General features: G+C 33.9%; 1 protein-coding gene across 20 annotated transcripts in view; it reads left to right on the top strand.

Annotated features, from left to right (window-relative positions):
- Zbtb20 (zinc finger and BTB domain containing 20) overlaps positions 1 to 25,605 on the top strand; it is a 748,243-nt gene that overhangs the window by 317,714 nt on the left and 404,924 nt on the right. For 2 of the 20 annotated variants that reach the window (XM_048346661.1, XM_048346671.1), the window contains exon 1: positions 8,891 to 9,755. The exons of the other annotated variants lie outside the window; for them this stretch is intronic. The gene's annotated coding sequence lies outside the window, so the exon portion shown is untranslated. Of the gene's footprint in view, positions 1 to 8,890; positions 9,756 to 25,605 lie in introns of those variants that run through there. 20 annotated transcript variants of the gene reach the window in all.

The raw sequence follows: 25,605 nt of genomic DNA, 5'->3' as shown, positions 1-25,605 counted from the left end.
TGAATACCCCAGAATTATGAGAACTTGGAAAGCCTTGAAAATTGAACCAGAGTCCTATGAAAGAGTTTAAGAATATGACAGTATGGTTTTAAAATCTTTTTGAAAATATTTTGCAATAATTTTTATAGATACTTTATCGAACAATAATGTCATTATACACTTTGATATATAGGGAATGAATGAATGGCAAAGTACTGAATGAAACAAACCTATAGCAAGTTAGTGGTGATTTAACCCACTAAATCTAAATACTTTTTTTTTAGTTTGGGGCTTGTCATCAGTGAAATTCACAGTGACTTACATAAACATTAGAAAATGATGGCTGTTGGAACAAAACAAGTCCAGCTGCAGGCTTCTGGACTCTACAAATGAGTTGCAAAAGACATACAGAGGCCAGACTAAAGAGCATTTCTGTAATCCAAATGTGATGTAATGGAAGTATGAATCAGCTATTGGTTGCCCATGCTAGTTCAGAGGGCAACAGAAAACAAAAAACAAGTACCAACTGGCATTTTTCCCAGGTGATACTATTATATTTCTTGGCATATGGCAAGATATGAAATTCAGAAATTAATAAAAGAACCAAAATCACATTTAAGTCCAAAACATAGTAATATTTCAGCCAGAATGGACAAAGCAAGATAAATATCATTTGCAAAGTGCCTAATCTCCAAACAGAATTCTCCTACCTTTACCTGAGTTTTACTAATACTACGTTGGATCTGACTGGTTCATTATCAGAGGGAAATTCAGAAATAGATGCAATTTGAACAGAATGTATGTTTTCAGAATTAGCATGACTTACCATTCTATCCCTTTTTGTTGCTTAATAAAAAATATTTAATTAAAAGAAAATAGTGAGGGAAGACAAAAAATGAAGTATTGAGAATGAAGTTTGAGAACTGCAAGGAAAATTTTTATAGGTATTAAAAATATTTTGTAAAGAAAATTATATTTTCTGTATACTATATATTGGTATGCTGATTATGCCAAAGACTTTAAAAAATATAGTTTAAATTCTGGACACAATGACTTTAAAGCAACTATAGTTGATTTTTAGAATTAAGGAACATCAAACTTAATGATCTGGTGTTGAAACTTCCTGTATCCAGTTTACTGTGGATCATCTCATAGTGAAATTTAAGTTTTATATCTCCATATATTTTAGTACCACAAATGTTATGTAAATATATAACCTATTAGCCAAAAGCCTATGTTAACTATTATTTTAAGAGATTTTTTTGTTTTTGGTTATATATATATATGATATTTAGAGATATATAGAAATGTATACAGATATGTCCAGTGTATATGCATTCACAGACATTCCATTTCATTTTGCTATTTCTAACTCCTTGTTCCAGTAAAAGAATTAAAATGGCAAAGAAGCTGAACAAATAACAAAGTACATGAATTATAAATCGATGATAAAAATAAAATACAACAATAAGCAAGGATAAAAACATTATGTTTGGTAAAGTGCTCTACACTCTCCTTTAAGCTTTCTTTTGGCCATTACAAAGAGAAAAACATGATGTTATGTAATTTATAATATCCATAATAATAATAAAATAATTTCAATTATCTATAACTTCTACCATTTGTTATTGAAAATTGACATTTGGTTTTAGAGATGTTAATGCTAAGATATTGAAAATAACTGTTGGAAATAATTATAGGTTGCATTATACTCTGCTAAATTATAAATATATATGTAGACATATATTGGGTCAAATGCATATGTACACAAACATGTTATCTAAAGTCTAGTACACTCAGGGAAAAATTCCAATGTCATAACTTCTTTTGAAAGAACAAGTAACTTAAAATTCCACAAAATGAATACCAGGAAGTTAGAACATGTATTGTGAGGGGTAGAGCCACAGGAAGGGGGGTAAATGATGGAGAAGGTAAGCGTGGGTGAACACAGTCATAATATTCAACGTATATATGTGAAAATGGAACAAAGTAAATTGATGGGGTGGGTGGGCTTGGGAGAAATGAGGAAAATGGTGAAAAGAGTGACATTGATCAACATACATCGTACTCACAAACTGACATATTGACTTGAAACCCTTTGTACAACTACTTAAGAATAATTTTTTAAAAAAAGAAAGTAATTATACATTTTACATTGCAAAGACCTAAATATTAGCTCAGGCAGAGAAGGAAAACCTTCCCTGGGACATGAATGTGAATGCAATCCTTTTCCCATCCCACAGCATAAGTGTCTTGGCTGTGGGGGCTGGGTAGAAGTAAATTAATGCTATAATATGGGCAAGACCAATACTTTAAGGAAAATAAGAAGTTAAAGTAGAAGGGAAAACTCCAAATTTATTTCATGTAAGTATATGTTATAACTGCAAATCCAAGATTTAGAAGGTTTCTACCTTTATACTAACCATTAAAACATTTTATCAAATAAACCTCTTAAATCAACATTATGTTCCTAAATGGTACATAAAGCATTGCTATATGGCAGCCATTCTTCTTCCACTTATACTCTAAGCAGATTGTCAGTCTTTTTGAAGTTTTAAAAAGAGCCTTTTCTGGCTAGAAATTTAATATTTCTCACCTTTGCATTCTCCCTTGTTCCATTTTCAAAAGTCTTAGCAAACTGCCTCGTCTTTTCACAGGTAAATTTGATGGTTAAGTCACACTTAGTAGCTAGTCTCCTCTTCATATTAAAAATTTGATGCATAAAGATTTATTTCTATACTGCTTTGTAGACCAATTCATAGGAAATAGTACAAGGGCCAACTATATCTGGATTACTATGACACTTGTTGAAATGAATATTCTTGAACATGAGTATAGAATTTCTGAATCAAAAGCTCTGAGAATGAAGCTTGGATATCTATCTGTAGTTGGTAGACTAAGCTGTATGCAATAAGATTTGAAAACTAGTATTTTTAAATGATTACTTTTTAAAGTTTCTAATATGTGAACAAAGTATGGTAGAATTTCCTTACCCCAATTGTTGAGGGTTCAGTATGTGAACATTAAGACACTAACATATCTATCCAATAATTAGTGATGATGACCTACTAATTAACTGGAACAACCTATCCTAGATGAGCACTGAATTTGCTGGAACCTTTCCAGGCATATCTCACCATTTTATGAGACATTGTTGTTTTATTTTTTTAGCTATTGTTTGTTGAGACTTATTATATGCTAAGTCATATGTTGGTTCTGGGTACAAGAGACTATTAAGAGGCAATCCCTCATTTTAAAAAAATGCAAAAGACTCTAAATGTAGGTTATTTTATTGTTACTTGAATGTTGTATTATCCAAACCAGGATGCTGCTGAACTGTAATTCAAGGTACATGTTGTTTTAAATCACTATAGTAAACATTTGGTATCAGTTTCACTTAGCAGGGCCCTCCTACAGTTTGGAAGGTGGGAAACATAAGAGTTCTGTAGAGTCTTCCATTTTCCCCAATGAGCAACTCCATCTGCCATAGCTGAGACAGAAGGTATCATTTGACCTCCTAATCCCATTTCTTCCATTACTTTATGATTTGTTACCACAATCTTTTCTGAATGGAAGGAAGAGAGAAAAGTATGTGAGTGCAGTTTCATGAGGAACAGAGAAAAGAATACTGTCCTAGAAAAGGTCAAAGAATAGAGCAACATGAAAGGTTTCTTAAAGGAAATTTTAACTGGCTTTCTACCAAATGCTAAAATAAAAGGAAATTTTTAAGTTCTATTTTCCCCATTGATAAAGTAAATACTATGTGGCTATGATGAAAATATTTTAGACAATATTTTAGAAAACATTTAAGAGGGTCAAAAAGTAAATCACTATTAACTCTCTACTTAAGAAAACCATTGTTAACATTCATCAGGTACTTTTTTGTGCATGCAATATGTCCTAGGGTTTACCAGCCAGCCACAGGCTCTCGGAAGGGAGCATTTTAATTGGCAGGCAGTTTGAATAGCAGAAACCCAAATTCTGACTTTTGTTAGTTCTCCTCATTTTGGGAACTTACAGACTGAATGGGCGAGTGATATAGATAGATTCACACATATGCCCTGTTCTCTTGAAACAATATGATGACCTAACTTCCCCTTGAGTACAAATGACAGTTACATTTCTTGAAGTCATACCTCAGCTAAATCTCTTTTCTGTCTGTGTTATCTTGGTCAAGTTATTTTGATTTTGTGTCTTGGTGTACATCTCTGTAAAATCAGAATATAAACAGTACTTCAGGCATTTTGCGAAGTGAATAAGATAACACATACAAAATGCCAGCCACAGTACTTGTCATACAGCAATGTATTCAAAAATGCCAGCATTAATATTGAGATTGCTATTATGATTATTACTATTGTAATTATTTTATTACTGGAGAAATTTATGGAAACTATATTTTACCCTACAACTCCATTATCAACAATTGATAAGTCAATTCAGAATACATTTTTATCTGAAATGAATTATAATTATCATCTTTACAGAACATATTAAGGATCTAGGTTTTACAGGTAAATATTATGATTTGTATACTATAGATAAATGCTACTATACAGAGTAAGTCTCTCTTTCCTGGTAGTTATAAAGTCTAAATCCACCTTAAATTTCTTTTATATTACATATCTGTTACAGTGATTTCTGATTAAGTACCTTTATTTTCTTAAAAAAAAAACTTTTAAATTCAAAGTCCCTGGGGAGTACACCTTTCTTTTGATGTCAGTAATGGAAAATATTAAGAATACAATTTCATCTAAAAAATGTTGTATTCTGGGAGGAGATTTTAGTTATCAAATGTGAGGATTTCTGTGCTAATGAATAAACATCACTAACTCTTAACTGGTGCCACCAGTAGGTATGTGAAGAATCTTTATTGGGTTGAATTAATATACTGTCAGTAAAAGTATGTGAACATCAATAGAATGATCTGTAAAAATATAAATGGTTTTAAAAGAAAGACACACAGGAATGATGATATATTTTTAAGTGAACAATGCTTTGTGTGCACTTTGAATAGTTATAGCCGTGCTTCATTATGAAAAGCCATAATATGTCATGAAAAGAACATGATCTCTAAAGTTATACAAGGTGGGCTCCATGTTTGTTTACTACCTCCACAATTTACAAATTATATAATCACAAATAAGTTAGTTTTTTTTTAATCCTCCATGGAAAATGGACTGTAATATCTTGTGTGTTGTGAAAGGTAGAGTTCTTGATACATATAAGTTCTTGATACATAAAAAATGATGTCTTCTACCTGTATCAATAACCATGACAATCATATTGCAGAAAAGCCTTAGTAAAAAAGCTTATTGATCTATATACATTGATATGCATGAGATAACACTTTAAATTGTTTTGCTTAATGTTTAACACACAGTAGGAACTCCACCTGGAAATCTGGCCTATTTAAATGTCTACATAGAAATACTATATTTACTATTCTAATTAAATGAAAGTACGCTTCAAGAATTACCAGCTAACCTAATCTTTGGAAAATCACAGTGAAAGAAAAACCACTGAAGGATTTGTTACTAAAATAGCCAAATAACTTAGGCTTGATGCAAATAAATAATAGGGACAATGCTGTACTTTGAATGGTAAAAAGAGGGTGGGAAGATTAACTTGGGAAATTTTTATGAGATCCCTAATTGATTAGTATTAATTGGAAAAAATTTAAGGATCTAATGGCTATTATTGCTACTTGCAGTGGTAGCTACATATGGAAAATGGCTGCAGAGATTCACAATATAAAAATAGTTCATTGCTAAATTCGAAATTCTGTTAATGTCACAAACAGTGGGATGTGAAACACAAATGAATTGTGATGACAGTTGAGAACCAAGCTGCCTATTTTTTTCCCTTCAGAGCTGCCCGTATTTGGCTTTATATTTTCCTCAGTCCTGATTTAACCCATCAATATTTGTATTTTCTGTAGCTAGCACCACCTTGGAACACACAAATGAAATATTTTATTTCAAAATGCTTCTCAATTCCTAGGAATTCTGCCTTTCTGATCTTCTTTCTATAGATATGTGTTCTTGAATCTTTTTTTTTAACCACTTACTCTGGAGTCAGAATTTCAAACAAATTAAATCTTAGTTTTATATCCCTCCAAATTGTTATTCTATTTGTTAATCTATGTCATTTTTCATCCACATATGACTTAGACTTGGGGCACTTGTCAGTCTGATAGCTTCCAGTTCCTACTTTGGTTTTTAAAACCTTGCTTGTGTTTTGTTTGGGGTTTCTTGTTGTTGGTTGTTGTTTTTGTTGTTGTTTTAATGCCAGAAGGTCTTTAGAACCTGGGTTTATAGACCAAGACTTATTTTATAAACTGAATAAAACTCCCATTTAAATGCAGAAATTCCACATTACTGTAAGCTAGGCTTAGCTTTGGGAAACATCTTTAAAAATCTCTAGAAAGTATCACAAGAAATGTACACACTTCCCTACTATGTAACTGCACCCTCTTTGCACAACACCTTGTTAAAAAATTTATGTTCAATTAATAATAAAAAATATATATATATAAATTTAAAAAAATCTCTAGAAAGCATTGCTAAAATGGCCACATATTCAGGCTAAAAGCTATCATGGACAGCATGAATACCAGACCTACCCAAGAGCATCAGTTCCAGCTAGATTTTTTTTTAATTTGGACATGGCTGCTTTTTACCTCTCTATGCCAAACATTTTACACTTGATTCTTAAAACAATCCTGTGAAATAGTTACTTTTATTTTCATTTAATAGGTGGGAAAAAAAACCTTGACCTAGAGAGGTTAAATGACTTGGTGAAGAGTTGGACTCAATGTCATAAGATTCCAAAGCTCACCCTTTTTCCATTACAATACGCTTGTGCCTGGCTATGTTGTTTACATTATTTGTAGTAAGTAGTTTGTTGCATAATTTAATCAGAGGTGTAGCAGTTTCAACACAGCAAACAAAGTAATATGATTGAATTGTGGTTGTCATTTTCTTGAAATATAAAGCCAGGGCTTTGGATTCATTAGATTTCCAGTATGGAAAAGGACACTAGTACAGGAAATTTTTTTTGCTAATCTATTTGTTTAAGAGAACTTTTTAAAGAGATTGTGACTTGATATAAGAAGTTGATAGATCAAGGGCTGCTGGCTTCCCATGAAGAACTTTCTATTATCTATCTGACTTTTTTCTCTCAAACTAAAACCTGGTTGTTATTCTCAACAGATATATGCTGTAGACCTTTAACCAACAAGTCCCATCAAATTATTATAATTATTTGTACTTTTATAAAGTGAATGCGATACACTTTTACCCCACTCACCATCAGTCTATCTTTACTTTATGGGCTATTAATGGCACTTTAGATTTTATAGCACTTTAGAGTTTAGAAAATGCATGCCAAAAAAGTAGTACATTACCTTTTCTTCAAGATGACTGAGAACAAGGATATATAATTTAGCAATAGTAGCAAATACAGTCAAACACTGGTGAGATTGGCTTTCAGCTCAATATTCTTTATTTTTCAAAGTACTGCATTTTTCTCTTTGTCCCAGTACATATGGAGCAATTAGTTCACCAGTTTATACTCCAGACTCCAAGACCCCAAGACTAGGAGCTTCTGTAGACTACCTTACTTTGTTATTTGTCACAAGCAGTTACCTGATTTGTGTCAGAATTTCTAAGAGGAAATTTCTCTGAAATTTCTCTGGAAATTATACATCTTCAAATACTCTTCTATATAAAGAAAACTATAAAAACTATATAATTTCATTGGAAGATAGTAGGCTTTTGGATTACATACCACAATTGCTTTACTTGATCTCCAATTCTCATGTTTATCTCTCCTCCATGGTCACAATGAATATTCCATTTCCTTCTCTCAGATTGTGACAGTTACCAATTTTGGTATGTTTCCACTATTTTTTATTTTAATTTAAAATAAAATAGATGCCTTTTCTTTAACTTTTTGGAAATTCAGGTTTTCTTGTGTATTTATCAAAACTCACTGTAAAACTATGCCTAAATCCTGTTTCTTTCCCATTTATCTGTTTATTTACCTACACTGGGGAATCAAACCCAGGCCCTATACATGCTAGATCAGCCCTCTACCTCTAACTACTTAGCTAGCTAAATCCTCTTTTTTTCTAATGAATGTGTGGATGGATGGATAGATATTGCTGTATTTTATCAACCTGAATTCCACAATTACCTATTCTCTTCATATCAAGCATCGCCTACTTTGTCTCCTCCCTTTAAAACAATATAAATGAACATTAACAGTTCTAAAAGATTAGCATTTTATAAATTAAAATTTGCTGTTTTATAGTCCATTCAAAAATTGGCTTCATGCCATGCTATTTCTAACCTGTCCTTTCCACAGATGTAAGCACTACATAGGAAATTGAACTGATGGTGTTATAAAAAATGTAGAGGAAAATTCCATATTTATACGTCACATCTCTTCTACAACCCGTTGAACTATTTACATGAGAAAATATCTCAAAAAAAGGCTTTATTTATGTAGTCAGTTTTAACATCTCCATTACATAGTACTGATGTTTGTGAAAAAAATATAGAAGACTTATCATCTCTTTGTCTTTTTAGTTGCAAATGGCTCAGTCTAATAAATTTTGAATATGATTCAATATAGATATAATCCCAGTTGTGCTACATTTAAAACCAATGTTCCGGACTCTGCTTCTTTGCTACTAAGATTCCAAGTAGGAAGTGAAACTAACCCTAACAAAAGTCTACTTCTAACAGAGAATAAAATGAAATTTACAACTGGTTCCCACACACACACCAGTCCCCAAACCCTCAGGCTTAAACTCCATCTGGACACTGTCCCTGAGTTCCTTTGCTCAAGGTTAGCTCTCTACCACTTGGGTTAGAGCTTCTTTTCCAGCTTTTTCTGTGATTAATTGGAGATAATAGTTTCATGGACTTTCTTACTTGGGCTGTCTTCGAACCATAGTCCTCAGATGTTAGCCTCTAGAATATGGGTTATGGGTGTGAGCACCAGTGCTTGGCTTTTGCAACTGTTTTGAAAAATGGCTTGAACAATGGCTGACCACTAGATTTTTAAACCATAATGTAGCCATTTAAAGTAGAATGATCAGTACAAGAGAAAAATCAACAAAGGGAAAAGATCTTGTCACAGATGAAACCTAAAAATAATTGTAAAACCAAGTCCCCCCTCATGTGTCTATTATCCCATTTCACTAAAAGGTGTTGAAAAAATAAGCCAACTTCTACTAGAATGAAGTATACAGACAAACAAATCTGTAAATAATTAAAAGAATAAACGAGAGTAGAAAAAGAAAACAGAATGGAGGGAAAAAAGATTAAACTTAAAAATGTTGAGCATACTAAAAGCTAAAGGAGAGAACTTGTTCTTTCAAAAGAAGATACTTTCAATCCTTCTCCAATAACACAGAATTGATAGTGCAATAATAGAAAGCCTTTGGGTGGTGCTGGTGGGAAGAACACTGCCTTCACAAAGGCTTCACTAGGTGTTCAATTGCCCAAGGCAATCTGATCAGGGTGTCCTTGTTTCTAGAATTGAGTAAACCAAATCAGGATTAATGACACATAGTTTAATAGTTAACTTTTAGAACAAGGGACAGAGAGATGCGTTCATGCCACAGTCCCTCTGTTCATTCCAATGTCATTACTGAAGTCTGTTTTCAGAGCAGCTGCAGCTTTCCAGAGAGTATAACTGGCTGAATCTTGATGATGGAAATATAGCTTGATGTCCTTCTTGTCCTGGAGTAGCCCTTCATGCAGGTGAATCTTCACAATCAATCATGCTCTAGAATCCAAAGTATTGATATTAATTACTACTAGTAGTAGTTTCTTATATTGGTAGTTATCTCTCCACTGTCCTATGCTAGAAATAAATGAAAGTTTACGCTATTTCTTTCTTTGGGTTTCTGTGGGGAAGTTAGTATCTTCTTTCATCTTGAAAATTTGAGATATTTTGAAATATAGTTGGATGGGTAGGTCTAATCCTGTTTTGCAAAGAGGAGAGTACAGAAAAGAACCTAAAATAATTCTTCACTTGATAAAGAGCGAAATCAGAGGAAAGAATTGGATCTGTTGGCTTATTCAATCCCAAGTGTTCAATAATGCTTAACTACCTATCTTTATATATTGTCTTCTACTTTCTTACACTCTTAATCAGTTATTTTCCATATAGATAAAATGATCTCCATAACCCTAGCATTTCCTCCATCTCTCTTCCAAAGAAGAATAACCATGGGTTAAGATTTAGTATATTCAATGAACAGGCATTTGGATTCTGAACAATGATTAAAAAATGAGAAAATTGAGAAGAAACGCATGGCAAGCTCTGAGTTCATGGAACTGTTAGTGGATTCTGGAAGGGAGTTGATATTTAGCGTCATAGTTAATCTATAAAGCAACAATAATGACAACAACAACAACAAAAAACATACTTCTTATTCCATTCTTTCTGTTTCCATTAAAGAAAACAAGCAACACTATAAAAATAGCCAGGCAAACAGAAAAAAACACATGCCTGTATTTTTGGTATAGGACCATATATCTTCATTGAAGTTCCTCTGCCACACATTAACATTAAATTATTTATCAGTGATATTTCTCAATGATTACCTTTGTACTTGTCTGCATAGCTGGTCTAATAGTGTTACTGGTTTTTTACATTCTTTCCTTTTATTTGAGCTCTTTTCATGCATGCAAAAGGCTCTTTTTCTAGCCTCTTTGCACACATTCACCATTTCAGTAGGACAGATGGGTGTTTTCTATATAATGCCTTTTAAAGTGAGAAGACAGCAAGAATAGATTTTGAACAGTATTTTAGCAGTGTTATTGAAAAATTAGCTCCTGTATATTCTATATACACACAGCAGCTGCATAAAATGCAAATTCTTTTCATGTCTGATCTCTTCTGCATTTATTATGGTGACTATTGCTGTGGCACCTAAGTACTTTATGTTATTTCCTCTTACTATTATTTACCACCTGATCATTCCAAAGTGCTTTTTACAATCAGAGAATTTCATTAACAACCCATTCTCTCGCTCTTTGTTTTTTGGCAGTTTTGCGTGTAAAAGTATCAAGCATCTTAGTAGCTATATCAGATAAATTACAGCAAAAAGATAGAGTGCTTCTGACAGGGTAGAGGGTGGAGAAAGCATCACAAAGCATTTCCTACGATTCAGTTTATGCTTTATAGTACACAAATAATGTTCTAGAAATGTATATACATATGTATGTACCCATATGTATATATACATTTGAATGAAAACTCAACCTTAGATGAATATTTATTTTGCTGTTTATCATGGTACCCACCAGATGAGGAACTGGCTGTGGCCCACTGCTCACATAGAGAGAGCCAGGTACTCGCATTTTCACCCTCTAGGAAGTTGTGATTCCCATTGACTCTCGAGCTACCCTCATCCCAGAGTTATAGAAGGCAATCTTTTTAAAATTCCAAAAAGCTACTGCTATATTTTTTAAGCTAAGAGGATAAAGACTTGTTTATTAAAAGGCTCATTGTCATTGTAGAGGAAGGTGAGTGGTTGGTACCTTAACAATTTGATTGAATTAAAATCAAGTTCACCCTGGGGTTTCTTTCTTAGTTCTACTCCTTGCTTTCTCTTTGACTCCAAGCTAATTGCATAACCTCTGGTTGACTTGTGCCTCGTCTACACATTCAAAATGAAATTCACAAGTGAGGTTATTATCTAACTAATGTAGGCTGGAGCATTATTTCTCTAAATATTTCTGGAAGAGAATTTGAGATTTCTGATTTAAGTATATAGTAATAAAAATGAACAGTTTTGGTGCACATCTCCTTGTACCCTGAGACAACAATGCTATGGAGGTGGATGTATCAGGATCTCCTAGGTGATCATAACACCTTGGAGGGTTGGCAAACTATAGATTACCTCCCCCATTCACATAGGGTTCTGATTCTGATGTGGGGGTAAGCACTGATCTTTTCACTCTTACAAGTTCCCAGATGAAACTGATGGGGACCACACCTTTTGAATCATTGCCCTAAGGGAGATGTAGCCTAAGTACAAAAGAGGAAATCCTGGCTCACAGTGCCTTAATGCCATGACAGTATGTGGCTGAGCACAGACACAAACCTCGACCTTCTGACTTCACATTTTATGGTCTTCCCTTGCAAATATTTTTCCTTCACTTTACTTTTATGTTTTCAGTGATTGTCAGTTGCCTTGAGATCCTAGATGAAACGGCTTTGTAAAGAATAGTAATTGTTTCTTTTCCCCTTCGATGCAGTAGCTACTCTTGCTAGATTTGTGAAAAGAGAGGAGCAAAGATGCCATTCCAAATTTTAGTAATTTACTTTAATATGAAGAGTTAAAGCCAACTGCTTGCTTCCCTTTGAGAATGATAAACAAATGTCTTGTCTTTATTCGTTGTAGCCTATAGATGGATGTGAGAATGCTTTGCTGGACTTCTGACCAAAAGCAAAGTCCCTATGTACATTATTGTTACTTCTCCAGATAGTCATGATGAAATAGAGTGGCAAGGTCAACTGTGTAAGTCAGAAGTAAGGCCCCTGAGAAGGGACTTGGATTCTCAGCACCGACCTTTGTGAGAGGTGATACAGAGTAGTATAGTGATTCTCTATGAGGTTGGGTGCCACATCGACCCAGGGGACCTTTGAAACAAACACTCATGTTTGGCTCATGTGTAAGAAATTTTGATTTCAGTGTTCCTGGCTAGTGAAACCAGTCATTTTTAAAAGTTTGTATCATTCAAATGAATAATCAGAGTTAAGAATCTTTTGCCTAATTGTTGAAAACTGGGCTATTGAAATCAGAAAGTTCTGAATTTATTGCTAGCTTAGTATGAAAATTGAAATCATTTTCACCTACAAAATGCAAATAACACTCATCTTTTATCTGTGAGAATTAAATAAGATACATTTAAATATTAAATATTTAAATATTAAATTTGTTTCCTTAGTTGTAAAGTGAGGGAAGATATTTACATTTGTAAAATGGAGGACAAATATCTTGGGACTCTCTATAGCTGCTTATCTGTCACCTACCTGTCCACAGCATCCTATTTAGTTTCCTTTTGATCTTCTTACTTCCTACACCTATGTTATTTTGTTACGTATAATTTTTTATGGCTTCAGTATTCATTATACCTAGCAGCTACTACTACTACTATCTATTCTTTTCCTACCCTTTATAATTGGAGACTTGGAAAATCAGCAAACCCCTAGGAGTTCCCTTTAGAATGATGGAGATGTGATGGGTGCTTGATAGGTAAGTTTAAGAAATAAAAGGCAGACTTTTACTAACCCATTTAAAAACTAACAGGTACCTGTAGTTGATTTTTGTTTTACTTCCATCATTCACTGGTAATTTGCATCTTAGATGAGAAAGGGTGCTCTATCCTGCTGGTTGAACACAATGGTAGTTTCTAAATTCCATTCATTTCCCTGATTTTCTCCTAGAAGTTTTAAATAAGCCTTAGTACTCAAATGAATAAGTAACCATTCATGGAAAGGAAATTGGTTTTATAAGCCCATGCGCTTATCTCTACCAGTGTTTACTAGGTTATATCACTCGAATAATTTTTACCATCAATTTTTTTTATCTTTTTTAAAGTCTTAAACTTTTTTATTGTTATTGTAAAGGTGATATACAAAAATGTTACAGTTACATAATTCATCTAAGAATACATTTCTTTTTGAACAATGTCACCCCTTCTCTCACTCTCTCCCAGTTTTTCCTCCCATTCCCACCTACAAGTTTTATATTCAACATAGTTCTAGTGAATATCACTGCTGCATTTGTTCACCCTTATAAAATCAACACAGACACCTCTCAGTGGATAAATAGGTCAAGAAAATGTGGTATATATAAACACACAATGGAATTCTAGGCATCCATCAGAAAGAATGATATTGTACCTTTCATGAGGAAATGGAAAGATTTGGAAAATAGTTTATTGTGCGAAGTAAACCAGATCCAAAGAATCACAGAGCACATGGTTTCCTTCATTTGTGATAACCAGAGTGTGCCTATAAATCTACAACTAAACACATTGAATGTTACATGAAAAAAAATTATTCCAGGACATGATAAATTATATAGTTCTGTAGGCATTCGCACAGAGTGAGACCAAAAGAGGATATTCTTATGAGTGGTTCACCTAGGTGCAATAGCTGTGTACATCTGACCATATAAAATAATATTTATCGAAATAAACTCCAGAAAGTGGAAACAAGAGGTTTTATTTTCCTTTGCTACTGTTTATGTTTTTATTTCCTTTTGTCTTATTTGTTCATTTATATGTCTTTGGGAGTGCAAGGGGGGCACAGAAATGGTGGGACAAAGAGTGAACAAATTACTGAATTATCTACTTTTAAGAATTAGGTCCTTTTTGGGAAAAAGAAACTCTGTGTATATCCCTTGAAGTAAAAATTATCTTTTGGGGTAGACAGAGGGGAATGATTTTACTGTTTAACATGATGATCCCATTTTTCCTTGACTCATCTGAGTACACATTAGTCAGGTCACATGCCTGAATTTGGGAATTTTTGTAGCACTAGATCACTTGCTGAGTTTTAAGGCACATAAAAAAAAATTATTTGCCTGGCTTTTAAGTGTGTGGATCTTATACTGTGCCTGGCATGGAGATAGGAAGGACATTTTTTTTCCATTAAGCTTTTCACTCTGTTTTGAAAGGAAAAGTTGAAGCAGAGTCCCTACTGAGATTTTAACATGTTCCATGGTGGTAACCATAGGGAATAAAGAACATAAAATTTTTGGACAGAAGGAAGCCAAGGAGTCCATCCCCGCCTGTCCTCACCTCTCAGATACCAGTTGGACACGTTAACATTATTTTTTTTATCTAAGTGCATATCTAATGTCTTGTGTTTCCATAAATTTCTTTTGGAAAGTAGGGAAACATGACTGCCGGCCATCATGAAAAGAATTGTTTTCTAAATAGTACTCAGTTCTTTCATTTTGGACAAGTCAATGGAAATAGTAATTCAAATGTTAATAAGACTAAACCATTTTCATTTGAAAAATCCATCTCACTCTTTAAAGGGCTACCAAAAGGATGTCATGATAAAACCCATAAAATGCCAAGTTTGGAGAAAAATACATGGTCACATAAACATATGTAAACAAATGTCATAGCTGACATTTTCTTCATTAAATTATGAGCACTTAAATCCATACAGATACACAAAAATGTCTATGTATTCTTCATTTACTGCACACTCTCTCCTTTCATTCCTTATTCCAAACTTCAGAAGACCCCAAATCCTGAAATCTAATTGCATGTTTAACAAGTCCTATAATGCTATTTAAATAAAAGTACTTACCAAACATATTGGTATGCCTCCCTAAAAACTGAAACATATATATTTTTATTTAGACTTGATGTGTACATATGTGTATGTTGCTGAAGAGAAAGAAAGTCTTTGTATTATGTGTAAATATATAGATATATGTATATATTTCTTACTAATAGGGACAGCTTTCAAATAATCTGGCCAGCCAATGCTCTATTGGAATTTTACCATTTCAGGAACAATATATCTATTCTAATAGGGTTTTGTTTGATTGATTGATTGATTTTTGCTGTCTCCTTTCATTATGTAGCAGATATTATAAAGGAGATCTTGGAAACACCAGTTCTCCTTGTTGTATTTAACAAGTGAAATCAAGTAAACAAGTAATAGTCATGACTATTAGTAACCTTTTAATATATGGTTCTATTTCCTTGTCTTTACTAGCACCAAGCCTTGAGATATATTATCAAAATTCAAACTGATCAGACTTAAAAAAATTTTTTTTGCCAGGTCAGAAATAGTACCTCACAAGATTACCATTGCCACCATTATGCCATTTTTAACAGAACCACCCGCACTTGTTTAATCTTATACAACTAACACATTTGTACAATTAGGTATTTTCAGAGTACAGTTTCGATTGCTAAGCTCCATGTGTACACAAAAATAACTAAAAGAGCTCACAGATATGGAGTCAAAAAATGGACATGTTGTACCAGAAAGGAGGAGAAGGTTTTCTCAAGGAGCAAGATGAAAGGTTGAGAATGCAGTGTCAGAATGCCTATGTTCAGATTTTGTTACCAAGTAAGTAACCACTAAATGACTTAACTTCCCTGTGTACTAGTTCCCACATTTGACTCAAGGGCAACTTCTAACCTCTTAGATATTAGTGATGAACTTATTTCAAAACATCCAATATTATATTACAACTATAATTTGTAAATAATAGTCACATTGTAAATGGGATTTAGGATCAAATTATTATTATTTTTAATTCTCTTGTGGGAGAATAATCGAGCAGTGCCAAAGAAATATCAAAGCCTCAGATTTTTTGCACAAGTTAACAATAAAGCAGAGCCTAAGAGAAAGATCTGAGAGGAGAGCTGAAGTATGGCCCATTGATGACATAATGTGGTTTTTTCAACTAAGATGAGAAATGAGAGACACAGGGATGTTTAAGGAAGCATGTATTTTAATCAAATTTTCTGTGTCCTTGAATACTCAATTTGACACAAAGCATGGGTTGAATGGGTTTATCCAACAATAGGAGGCTCTGGTGAGACAGAACAGTTCTGTCATAAAAGTGTAACTCTGAAACTTAATTTTATCTTAATAGTTAGCATTGTGCAGATTCAAGAGTTCCTAGGAAGGCCTGTGATTCTTCATTATCACCAGTTCCCTTAATGATTTGCTTGCTCATGTTTTTGATACCACACTAGGAGTTTGCTGTCATAGTCACTCAAAGCTTCAGCATTTAGCATATGTAGATTCCGGTTATGGACAGAACTGAAGAGCTTAAAGTTCAGTAAAGCCCAACAGACAGAACATTCCCTTTTTTTTCCTTTAGTACAAATCTCATGTCTTTGAAATTTTTATCTGTTTGTTCCTACTATATTTGCATCTTTTTGCTTTTAGAATACAAATAGATCTGTTTTGTCCGAATTTTCAGTTAATTGGCACTATAGGATCTATTGGAATATGAGTTGTGTTTGTTGTTTTTCTTTTTACAAATTTTGGTGGGGTTTTTGGTTGTTGTTATTCTCCTCTTATGCACATTCCCAGATGTCCACACAAAACTAAAATGAATTTTTAAAATATAAGTGAACAGTTCATTTTCATGTATTTACAGCATGTTGTCATGTGAGTACTATGACATCTGATCTAGCCTCTTTGAAATTCTCCACTCCATAATGGTAAGCAAGGAACATCCCCATTACTAAGAATTTTTTGTCATATGAAAGAAAATCTCTTTATCTTATTCCACATACTCAATTCCCTTGTCATTTTACATTATAAATAAATAACAAACCAATTTGGCACATGCCCACCGATTAAAAATAAAAGTTGTCAGAGTGAGAGGAGAAAGACAAAATATGAATTATTAATTATAATATTAAGCAGCACAAAAAAAGCCTTACATGAAATGATATCACCTAAAAGGAGATTTTTTTTTTCCAGAATGAAAAAGGAGCAGTGATTTTAGTATTTATCATGTGGTTGTATTGTTGACATTTTTCAGCAGAAATATATACACCTTATCTAGTGCACTTTATATCAAATTTGATGAAAAGGTATTTTCATCATTGCAAATAAAAAAGTTACTTAAATAATAATGGTATAAGTCAGGCAGCATGGTTTTAAACTGTTATCCATAATAGCATATTGACTTGTTAGCTATATTCATTGGAACATATTTCTGCATATTGTTATTTTTTTAAATCCACTGACACTGGAAAAAGCAAGGACAACTAATTAGCTGAAAAGATGACTACTTGCTTTTTAAAGTGATTTTATTAGTTTGCACAGTTCAGATTGGAATAGGAATAAATATGTTTTTCTTATGGATAGAGAATTAAAACAAATACATATTGAATACTGGACAATAGTGAAATATGAATATTCTTCACTTCTCAAGAAGTGCAGTTTTCAGTTGAGTGTCATCATGAATGCATTTCCTCCTTCTTTTCCCTAAAACAATCACCAAACTTTGTGACAAATATGTTTGTGTGTGTATGTTTTGGTGTGCTTAGATGTTTTATTTCTGATTATGTATTTCTTACATTAAATGCTTAAATTATGAGCATTTTCATCCCCATTTTGCATAATCTCACATGAGTTTATCCATATAGATCTTGAGAAAACTTTACTGGTTTATTCTCATGAATAGTAATTTTGGTTCTGCTTAGATACTTAAAAATTTTTTTTAACTCTAGAAAATTGACTAGCAGTTTGTTTACTTGTGCTATTTTAGTTGGCTTTGTTTATCCTATATTTATTTTTTTTCTCTTTCATCCATAATGTTACATTGCTATCTCAATGTCCTTGGCCATATCTTTGTTTTTAGTTTTTAAAGGAATTTAGTGAAGTTGAGAGACAGGTTCATCTGCAAATGAAAAGTTTATATGTTTGCATACACGGTAAACCAACTATTTTGTTTCGGTTATCTGCAAAAAACATATTTCAAACAACTCAATCCTTAGTGTCTTATTTAAGAAAAAACTTTTGGTCAGGCTTAGTGGTAAATGCCTGTTATTCCAGCACTTGGAAAGCTGAGGCAGGAAGATCACAGATTTGAAGTTAGCCCGGACTACCCAGTCTCAGGCTCCAGGCTTGTGCAATATGGTGAGATCTTGTCTTAAAAAAAAAAAAAAAAAAAAGAAAAGAAATGTTATGTTACAGAACACAGTATAAGATGGCCCTATCTCTAGATAGATTCTAGTTATAATTTGTCTTTTTCCATGTATTTCTAACACTAATTATTGAAAACATAATGTTCCTTATTGCTATTACCATCACCACTAAGTACTTGTGAAGCATCTCATCTTGAGTAGCAAATAGACACGGGATTATTATCCCCTCAAAGTGGGTTATACCATAAATAAATCAAATACAGCAAAATACTTTCATTTATTTTATTTCTCATTCTATTTCTATAATTCCCATTTGATTAGTAATTTCAGTATTGTTGTCTTGTCAGAATTTTTATACAGGAAGTGACTTTCTTGGCTCCTATAGTCTTCAGAGCCTGTCCATTAAACTTGGCTGCTTTGTAAATCATGTAGGTTTCATGGTCTTCCTTTTTCTTCTTTTGTTTCTTTGGGGTTCACTGATTTCCCACCATGCACAGCCTTTCACAGCTGCTGTCATCAGTGATTCTTCTCTGTGTAATTTATTTTTAATAACATCCTTTTGTCCCAATTTTGGTAACCATTGGTTCCAGTAAATTTTCATAATGTTTAGTCCTACCTTGAGTTTTGCTCCCTAAACTACAGAGTAGAGAATAAAACAGAGCACAAGCAAATTACCATAAAATGAAATACAGAGCTATGGAAATAAACTCTTTTGCAATTTTATCTGCGGAATGAGGCGGAGATAAAGAGATATTAGAGAACATTCTAGATTCACAGAAAAAGAAACTGCAACAGAGTATCACTCCAGAAAGGAAGAACATATAGTCAAAATATGTAAAATCTGGTTGGAGAAAAAAATAACCAGAACAACTAGTTTTGAGATATTTTAATAATTACAGTTAGTATTTGTTAGGAGCTGTTTAGGTGCCAGACAACATGCTAAGGAACATGCATTCATTATTCCATTCATTTCTTTATTTTTGAATACATTCCTTTAGAACAGGCATGCTGTTATTTCTTCCAGAAGTGAAAACACGGGCATAGCCAATTTAAGTAATCTGCCCCAGATCACATAGGAATGCAAAACCAGAATGGAAACTGAGGTATATTATTCACCTTCACTTTATCATGCCTTTCAAGTAACAGCCTTTACAAAATAAACTAGTACACACAGATTTGTGTTTGACTATAGATAGATCATGAAAAATCTCACTCAGCTGAGTGTTGCTTACATGTCACTGTAATGTTTGTAATGTTAACATAGTAGAAACTAGTTTGCATTTTAGAAAATGTTTGCAAGTTTCATCCTCTGCAGTAGTTTAAAACATTTTTCAGAGTGCTCTTTTCCTGACTACAGTAATTCTTACCCATAGATAACATTTAGGGAAATTATTTTCTGAAGTCTTTGATGTAGCATAATTTTTATAAATGAACAATACCTGAATATGTATACTTATATCCATGTTTATAAGCAACATGACCTTTTTAGATCACCAAATGCATTTCTATTGATGTATTTATTACTTAAATTTTAGACTATTATATTCTCCTAATCTAGTACTTTAGAGTAAAGGTTCATGATAATATCTTAATCAGGAAAAAGTACCATATTTCTTAAATTTGAAAGAATTAATTGCTAGTATTTGAAATCTGTGTTGGGTTCAATACCTGTGTTACATGCAATGGGCTGAGCTAGCAAATCATTACTTCCAGAAAGTGAGCAGCCTAGAGCAAGAAACATGAGAATCACTCTGCCTTGAGTTAGATGGATTTTTAAACCTGGAGATATTTTGTAGGTTTTTAATAATTAGAAACTTCTCTTCTAACTAAATCTTACTGAATCCTTTGCATATGAAATAATGAATAGTCATTTATTAAATTCATTTTATAAATTTAAATCATTTGTTCTATTGAATATTGCTAAATCAATCAGTTAACAATATCATGATGGATATAAAAAAAGAAATAGAAATTAAAATTTAGATTATTATGTTGGTGCCAAAAGTGTCCTTTTAATGTTTAGCTCTTTGTCAGTCATGGGGCTTGAACTCAGGGCCTGGGCTCTAGGTTAGTGCTCTACTACTTTGAGCTCCAGCTCCAGTTCTGGTTTTTCAGTGGTTAATTGGAGATAAGAGTGTCAGAGACTTTCCTGCCTGGGCTGGTTTTGAACCATGATCCTCAGATCTATTCCTCCTGAGTAGCTAGGATTAAAGGAATGAGCCATCAGCGCCCAGCCAGCAGTATTAGTGTCTTTTTTATGAGGAATAAAGTACTACACAGTATCAAAGAAATAATGGGACACAGAAATTACTTGTTGCAGACAGAGCAGTTGAATTTTACTCCTCAAACAGCTCACTTCCAAACTAAAAACCTTAATTTGAGGCCTGCATGAAAACTGGTTAACTTTATTATACATATTTAATATATAACAACACATTGGTCTCCAGTGTGTTTCTAAAATTTATATCATATATTTAAATTTGAATGTCATTTTATCACAATTATAAATTGATATATTTTTTAAACACATTGATTAAATATTAAACTGCTGAACTATCTTTTTGTAACCATATATAAGTTGGGAACTATGAAATAGTTTTAAAACTACTTTGTTCAAACAAGTTTTAAGAAACAGACTTGCTCCATTTCTTTATTTTTTAGAGACAATTTAACCCTTTCAGAATGCTTTATCTCATAAGTATTATTAAAATGTCAAAGCCTATCTAACATATATTGAATTATAGGCTAAACTCCTTAGCAGCATCTTTTTCTTTCTGTAACCTCTTGTCAGAGAAGGTCTGTACAAGGTCACCTCATCATAATCTATGTACACTAGAGTTTTAAAACTAATTCTTAGTCTGTTTCCATCTACTCTTCTGGGATTCCACATGATGTTATGAATAGCGAAACAAACTTATTGTGTATCAAAACATTATGGTTTACACTAAACATGTACACTATAAAGGGCAATTTAGTGGATTCTCTTGACTTCCACTTGTCAAAGCACCTATGATGAAGGACAAAGAGAGACTAAGCTGTGAAAAGAGGTAGAAAAGGGTATTTAAATTCTAATATGGAAGAAAGAACCACTTACAGAAGGGAAGCAAGGTAGTTCTAGTACCATTAATGGTGTCTCTAAAACCTTTCAAGAACACAAAGAATGGCCAACGGTCAGAATTGAATATCTGAGTGGTAAAGGAAAAACAAGCTATAAAGAAAGCATGTGATATATGCTGTGATTCCAACCACACAGCCAGAACTAGAGAAACCAATGTAGAATCAGGAATATTGTCCACCAGGCCTTGTGAGTCCATGTAGGCTTAAACATTTGATTACTAAATATTATAAAACATTAAGCTTTCTTGAGGCTCCTATGTGAGGAACCAGAGAAAAGAGGACAGCAAATACAGAATGCTGTGAATCTACAAAACCTAGACTAAGTCTGTTTTTACAAATGGGTAACATTTCCTAACTTATTTGGAAAAATCATTTTTATAATATATATGTTTGCATAAAACCAAAAACAATGTCATGTGTGTGTTGGAACACTGCTTTTATGTCTGGTAGACCATTTACTTTACCTCCTCTTCTGTGTCTGTTGGAACATTTATTTTATATTCTCTATTTCATTCCTGTTGGAGCATTTATGTATGATTTGTTTGTTACTTTTATCTGTTGATCTTGCCCTCCCCATATGCTCATGTCTGACTGGCCTAGTTTCCCACATTCAGTATGTGATCTCTAGCCCTTCTTAAATATTAATTAGTGTAATTGAATTCCCTCCAGTATTTCTAACCCCAGGCACCTGAATTTCAGTGTTTTTATTAGAACTGATTTGTGCATTTAAAGTCCAATCTGCCTCCCCATCCCCCACCGCCCAAACAACTTTTCTTGATTAGGTAAAGGTCGGGTTCGTGCATGCTTGCCTCAGAGGAAGTCTTCGTGGAAAAATAAAAGCATTATATATCCCACCTTTTTTGTTTTCAGCTAAAGCTGAAAAACACAAAGCTGTCTTGAATCTTTGGCAGAAAGAAATCTTAGAAAAAAAGATAGGAAAAAAAATACATGGTTAGCGTTGGAATACTGAAATCATACAGAGCCATATGTAAAGAAGCCATATGTATGCACTTAATCATAGCCCATTTTCTCTCACCAACAGAGACAAGGACAACATTTTGTTTAAGTCCTCTGTTCTGTTCCAGTTTGTAGATCTATCTTTGACAATGTGCCATCTCTGGTTGCAATGCCATAATTAAACATGAGTGACTCTCTCCTTGGAAAATAGGAAACAGGAAAAGATCCTAAGATATAGGGCAGACAGCCACAGTTTACTGGGAGAGTTTGTCAATAAGACCATCAATTACTGACCTTTCTATTTCAGAAGAGAAAAAATGCTAGACAATTGAGAAATATAAAATGTTATGATTTTCAGAAATTATTAAAATGCAAACTTTTAACACTTAGTGTTAGTGAGGACAAATAGTTTAATACTAGTCCTGAGAACATTCTACAGTGAATTAGTAAAGCAATAAACTACATAGCAATGTGCCTTGGCTCCCTAAAAGAGGTGATGATTACTAGAAAGTACAATGGCTTCCATGAAAGCATATTTGCAATATGTGATCTGATCCCTGTTGAACTGGGTGAGTATCTCATCTAAGTAGATAGAGTAGAAACTACTAGAATGACTACACAATTTGGTGCAAAGAGGCTCTATCCCATAAAAGGAAATTCTGATGCTATCATTCAGGGATTTTCTATGTCTTACCTTGTTCTTCAATCGTTTCAGTGACTTAGGTGAAAGCATGTTGACCAGATTTGCATATAAGCATGAACTTAGTTACATAGAAAAGTTGCTGAGAAGTTGTCAAGTTCCCAAGACATGGCAAAAGAATGTAATGAGTCAGGAATGGTGGCTCAAGCCTATAATCCTGTCTATTTAAGAGGCAGAGATCTGGAAATCACAGCTTGAGGCCAGCCTCCCAGAAAAGAACATTGTGAGACCCCATCTCAACCAGTGGCTGGGCCCAGTGATGTGTTTGCTTGTTTCCAAGATGAAGCACAATGACTGGGTATGGTGGTGCATGGCTCTCCTCCCAATGATGCTAGGAAGCGCAAGTAGGAAGATCAAAGCTTAGGCCAGCATAGACATAAAGTGAGAGACTCTACCTTAATAAAGCAAAAGGGGGCTGGAGGCATATCTCATACAGTACTGTGCCTCCAAGGTGAGTAGAAATCCTATGTATAAAAAGTACAAAAAGAATGTACTGATGAATAACATCTAACATAACATTTTAAGTGAAAAAATGCAAGATTTTATGTTTATATTTCAAAAAGCGTGCAGGGGAAATACGTCATAGCAACCTCATATAAGACATTTATACCAACAGAAACATCTTCAAGGGACCAGGCTGTTAGAAATCAAAACATGTGGCATGAGGAATGGCTAAGGAAACTAAGAGTATAAACTCAGAAGTCATGACTGTGATAATCATCTTCAAGTAGGTGAATAATAATCATATTTAAAATAAAGTGATGGGCATGTTGGAGCATACCTGTAATTCCAACTACTCACTAGAGGTGAGGAGGATCATAATTTTAGCTCATCTGTGGAAAGAGTCATCAAGACTCAGGTTTAACAACAAGCTGAGCCTCTGGTGGCTCACATCTGTATGGCAAGAGGCATGAATCAGATTGAAACCATAGGGCGGGGCGGGGGGGAAGGGGGAAGAGAGAGAGAGAGAGAGGATGGAGGGAGGTATGGAGAGGGAGGGAGCAAGGGAGAAAGAAAGAAAGGGAGGAAAGAAGGAAGGAAGGAGAGGAGAGGGGAGGGGGAAAGGAGGAAAAAAGAAAGGAAAGGAAAGAAGGAAGGGAGGGAGGGAGGAAAGGAAGAAGAAAGAAAGAAGAAATGGGAGGAAAGAAGGAAGGGAAGGAGGGAGGAAAAGGGGAAGGAGAGGAGGAGGAGGAGAGGGAGAAGGAAAAGGAAAAGAAAGATAAAAGGGAAGGATAGGGAAAGAAAGGCAATAAATTATGTTGCTTTCTATTAGTCCAGCAAGTCAAATAAAAGACAATGAAGAAACCTACATGAATAAATAAGCTAGTCAATATGAAAACTAACTGAAAAAGCCTAATGGGCTCAAAGGGGAAAAACGGAGAATTAAAAACATTGGCCTGGAGATCCTGGTCAAATCTCTAATATGCCACATGTTAATTCTTTTTCCTGGGACATTCCTTGAAGCATTCAAATTCACTACCACCACGTATTTTCAGTACCTGTAAAGTAGCCTTAAATAGTTCTTACCTTTCAGCAAGAATTACAGTGCCTTATTAGTCAGATAGGGATGCTGCAATGAAACACTGGTAATTAAATAACAGAAATTCATTTATCACAGTTCCGGATGCTGGAAGTCCCAGTTGAAGTGTCAGCACGCTGAGTTTCCTGTGATTGTCTCATTGTCTGGCAGAAGACCATTTGCTAGGTGCAAATGGTCTTTTCTTTATGAGCACCATAGGAACACCTTTGACTTTCTCCCTTCCCTTAAAAGGACATCCTTCCTATAATAGTAACATTCTGATCAGCTCATTCAGGCTTCATTGACTCTTCAAAGGACCAGTCTCCAAATGAAGTCACACTGGGGCTTAGGGATCCGACTGATGAAGTTCAGAGAACACAATCTGTCAATAGCAAGACCTATATCCATAAATCTTAATTTCCTAAAACAGGGTCTTAAACTTAGATAATACATAATGAATTTGAAGGGTATTTTACAGGTATGGAAGCCCTAGATGATGTTTTTTTTTTTTTTTTTTTTTGGCCAGTCCTGGGGCTTGGACTCAGGGCCTGAGCACTGTCCCTGGCTGGCTTCTTTTTGCTCAAGGCTAGCACTCTGCCACTTGAGCCACAGCGCCACTTCTGGCCATTTTCTATATATGTGGTGCTGGGGAA

This window comes from Perognathus longimembris, chromosome 5 (genome assembly GCF_023159225.1).
Source record: "Perognathus longimembris pacificus isolate PPM17 chromosome 5, ASM2315922v1, whole genome shotgun sequence".
Taxonomy (NCBI): domain Eukaryota; kingdom Metazoa; phylum Chordata; class Mammalia; order Rodentia; family Heteromyidae; genus Perognathus; species Perognathus longimembris.
This window is presented reverse-complemented; position numbering and strand designations above follow the sequence as displayed.